Source organism: Papaver somniferum, unplaced genomic scaffold (genome assembly GCF_003573695.1).
Source record: "Papaver somniferum cultivar HN1 unplaced genomic scaffold, ASM357369v1 unplaced-scaffold_132, whole genome shotgun sequence".
NCBI lineage: Eukaryota > Viridiplantae > Streptophyta > Magnoliopsida > Ranunculales > Papaveraceae > Papaver > Papaver somniferum.
The window spans coordinates 5217489-5222670 of record NW_020622381.1 but is presented as its reverse complement, the minus strand read 5'-3'; positions in this window follow the sequence as shown (position 1 = coordinate 5222670).

Here is a 5182-nt window from a genome sequence, read left to right as displayed (position 1 = left end):
CTAATATCATAAATAACCTGGTTGAAGGATGTGAAGGCCTCCTGTGCTGGAAGTCCCCAGGTGTAATTATCCTGAGCCTATTTTCTCCTGAAAGATGTACTTCCATTGCATTTTCTGGTAAGGTGGTTAACGAATTGACGAAAGTGGCAATCTTTTGGATCCGCATTTGTTAATCAATGGGCGTGAGTCGCACTTGATAAACCTGTATTGTATCCAGACTTCTGGCATCCCATGTACCCCTTCCGTAGGAAATTGAAAATCTAGAAACACCGAATCTGACTTTGTCGGCGATGTGGTTGTTGATGCATAGCTTCGTGCAGGCCTTTGGTAGGCGGTGCTGAGTTCTGAGTAGGTGATGTGGCAGACCTGATGCTGTTGGCCTTTGTGGCTTGCTGAGGCGCAACTTTCCTCTTTGGTTCTTCATTGATAAAAACGCTTATGAATGGCCGAGCTAAATACCGCTTGTTGGTCAGGCGCGTTCCAGACAGGGAGGTGACGATATCCTTACGCTACATCTTTGAAGAGTGGTGATCTTGTCACGGTTATGACTTCTTGTGTGGCTGTCTCTTCTGATTTGGAGAGGTCCTTGACAGTGAAGGGATTTCGTGTTGAGCCTCAGTCCTCAAGTGTAGTTTACACGGTTTTTTCTTGTATGGTCGGTGGGTTTGACCATGATAAAGGTATGACCATCTTGCCTCCGTACTGGTAACTCTATTACTTCCTCCATGGGAAACTAAAATATGCAGAAGTTCGGATTACCACTTTCCGTAATGGTTGTTGCTATGGCGAAGCTCTGGCTGGTATCAACAACGAGCAACAACGGTTCTTGACAGCAGTTGTGATAAGAAGTGTATATGTTGGATTTTCAACAAAGGATAAAATCGTAAATCCATAATTATACGAACTTCTGATCCATCAATCAGACACGAGTATTGGGACACGAGTCTCTCATCGATTCTATGACTGAGAATACTTTCTCTCAGAGTACATGTGGATATGTAGTCTCTCGGCTGGACAACGACATATCTCATGGATACTGAACACTTCAGTAATTATTTCTATATAGAATCCTAGACAGCTTGCTCTGCTAGTATAGAGGGATAACGTCTTCAGGATACAAACAACAAGTTTTCCCTGACTATATAAAGGATATGAAGCTCCAGCAAGCTCATGTCAGAATAATTAATGCTCCCAGACAGCTTGCTCTGCTAGTATAGAGCCATCAATTAATTATTCTTAAATTCTTGGATTCATCCACTGAATTTCCGAAAATATTCAAATATTTTCGCAATATTTCGTTACTTCAATCTATGGTTCTTCCCAGCAGAATTCCATGGGTTAGTAATAAATATTCAACACTCGGGCATCTGAGCTACCTCCGAGTAGTCCCGGCTCAAAAGGTGCAAGTGTACTCGACGATGATGCACTAACAATCACCGCACGAACGAGTATTTCAAAATATGAGGAAACGATGAACCTATGCAAAATAGGAAGGAAAGTAATAAATAATTAAATATTGACCAAGGTACTGAGGGATTTGGCTCACCGACTGGTCGGCCGTGCCGTGGCCAATCCCACGCCAGTTTTATATTTTACCATATTTTTTGTTATTTTCCTTGATCTTATGAAAAATCCTTTCATTTGAACAAAAAATCCTTCGTTTTGAGGAAACTCCTCAGTTTCATGGTGTTTCCTTCGCACCAAGGAAATAATATAAAATTGGGAAAAACATGGTGGGGCCGTGATTATTGGCCAACCGGCCATACCTTGATCCGGCCGGCCCCACACCTCATGATTCCTCATTATTTTATTATTATTTTCCTAATCTCATGAAAAATCCTTAATCTCATGGTATTTTCATAAATCCATGAAAAATATAATATAAAATTAGAAAAACCCGTGGGACCGGGCCCAAGCCGGCCGGCCATAACCTAGCCGGTCCCACACGTCCCTTTATTTTATTATTATTATTTTAAGGTTTCCTTGATCCCATGAAATTCCTTGATTTCATGGTATTTCTCTCAAATTATGAAAATTCCTTCAAATCATGGAAAAAATACATAAAATTAGGGAAAACGCACGGAACCGGCCCCCAGCCGGCCGACCATGCCTCAGCTGGTCCCACACGCCCTTATTTTATTATATTTTAATATTATTTGCTTCCTTGATCCCATGGAAACTCTTTCACTTTAAGGAAACTCCTTAATTTTAACAAAACTCCTTGATTTCATGATATTTTCATAAAATCATGAAAAATAATATAAAATTAGAAAAAGGCACCATGGGACCGTGGTCACTAGCCGGCCGGCCATGCCTTGGCTTCAGCGGTCCCACGCCTCATTCCTTCATTTTATAATTGTTTTCCTTCATCTCATGAAGTTTCCTCAGTTTCAGCAAAACCCTGATTTTGTCATATTTTCTCAAATGGTTGCTCAAACACACGCCAGAAAATATCAAAATTCTCAGGATTGAGACACGGACACCCTGGCGACATGAGCATGTTACCTTGACTGACCAAGGTTGGCTCTTTGGCTTGCAAGAATCCGGTCCCACGTATTTTCACGATTTGACCTAATTTGCGCAATTGCACGTATTAGGTCCAAAAACTCTTCCAAAATAATTTTGGAATTTCATAGAATGATCGTCAGTCGATCCCGTGACTACCCAGGGCCGGTTTCATGACCCCTTGGTCGGTCCCTCACCTCTTCATAAGTAATTAGGTTTTATCACCTAAGGCTTAGACGAGCATTATATGAGAAATGATTGAACCAGCATTTGATCATCCTTTTACCAACTCTTCAGGAGATCTTGGTATTTTCTCACGCGAGTATACTGGCGCTACATGGTTGATCCATGATCCCATGTAGCCGATTCCTCCTTCAGTCCATGGTTAAATTTTCAATAATCCATCGATTGGTCATCAATTGATCAAATTAGGGTTTCTGAGTCCCATGATCATAATTCCAGATTCGAACACTAATAATTTTACGACGATCTCATGGTCATCATTTTATTTATTATACTCGGTTCAACTACCAGTATTCTAATTAGATGTTTTATTTTGGTCACGCTACCAATAATTCATCAGATGAGCAATATTTGCTCAAACCAAGGAATATTAGTTCAACCCTCAATATTCAACAATTCATCGAATGATCAATACTTGCTCACCTTAACGTGAGAATTATACCTCTGTCTCAACAGACACGTTCAATTCATGAGTCTCAGAACATTTTGCAAAATCATGTTCAACTCAGCAAATATATGGACTCATCGTCCCATAAAGTCATGAAGTCAACAACTGACTAATTTATCACGAGACGTCAATCGTGTCACTTGGGGGATATTAACTAGGGTTTTGGTCTGGTGGTCTACGACACGTGTGTTCATACACACGATGGAATGTGAGCAAGTCGTGCAATCAGTTGAAGGAGTTAACAAATTAGTGGATGGAAAATCGACCAAGTCTCCGCATGATGAGCAACTGGTTTCAAACACGATTTCCATTTCCCCACTCTTTGATTCCATCGAGTGTCACACTTCATGGGATCATGGTTTCTACAATTCCAGCAATATAAATAAGTCTCTGAATCATGATTGAAAGGGGAACATGAATCTCACGTCTCACAGACAACACGAGATCAACACCTCATCAATTGAGCAATTACTCTCAACTAAATAACTTCAATCGTTCGGAACTTATCTTATTCAGAATACATAACGCACCCATAATCTTTGATTACCATTGATTCCACACATTTCTCAGCTCCCCTCCTACAGATCAACCCATCCTCTCTTGTGACCGAATTTACTCTAGAACGGCCATTGTCTTGGTTTAGGCCGGAGTACTACAGATTGATCTCTCGAATTCAAAGCACTCCCTTTTTGCAGTGCATCTGTGTGAGGTTGAACACTTCGCTCGGTTCAAGGAGTCTCCTCCGTATGGTCGTTTCCTCAATCCCGTGAAAACCAACAAATCGTTTTGCCCCATCCACAAATTGGCGACCACAGTGGGAGATCATTCTCTAGGTTGCAATCTCACAATTTCACAAGATGCCCAGTCTTAGGTCTGGGTTAGTCACAGGTTCCAACGCAAGCGGCGCTAGCACTAGCAAAAACAACAACAACGACAACGAGGATATCCCGGAAACGATTGCGACCTCTAACACTGACGGTGGTGATGTTACTCCTCCTCACGTCAGCGCAGAGGGTCATCCTTTGTTCGGCCGACACCCTGAGGAAGTCAGAGGAAATCCACCACCTACCATTGCTGATCTCATCAAAATGCAAGAGACTCTTGCAAAGAATCAAACCGATATGGCTATAGCACAGAAGGAGCTATTTAATCAACTGAAGGCTCTCACTAATACAATGTCAGGGAAGACCCAAGGAAAAGGAAAAGAGAAGGAAAAATCCTCAGACGCTGATCCTGAGGTAATTCTGATTCATATACAGTAGATGATGATGAAGTCCGCAAAGCTGCAGACGATCCATCGGCGAAAGAGTCATCAAACTTCATCACTCGGGAGGATTTGGAACGCCTTCTGAAGAACCGTGGAAAATACAAATCCCCACATTCCATCGTCATCAGCCTCCGTACCCTGCTGCTACGCAAAGGATTCCTATTCCAAAAGTTTATACCTCTCCAACCTTCACTTTGTATGACGGAACAGGCAATGCTCGGGAACATGTTTCTCGGTTCCTGGAATCATTGGGTGAACATGAACATAACCATGTTGTTCGCCTCAAACAATTTTCAAAATCCTTGAAAGGCAGGGCATACACCTGGTACAACAACATCGCACCAGGAACTATCAACAATTGGGGAGAAATGATTAATGCCTTATACAGAAAGTACTTCTTTGAGTCAAAGCAAATTACTCTCTCCGATATTGGAAGAATGTTTCAGAGGAACAATGAACATCCCAATGACTATGTGAAAAGATTCAGAGTCCAGGCCCTGGACTGTCATGATCCAAACGTCACGGAGCAGCAACTGGTAGACTTGTGTACCAACGGTATGATCCCGGTCTACAGAGCTTTATTGGAAAATCTTCGTTTCCAGACCTTCTCAGAGCTTCATGAAGCGGCTAAGAAATCGAAAACTATTGCGCCCGCTTTACTGGAAAGAACAAAAACTACAAAGGCTGAATAACCGCGAGACACTCGAGGTAGCAGACGT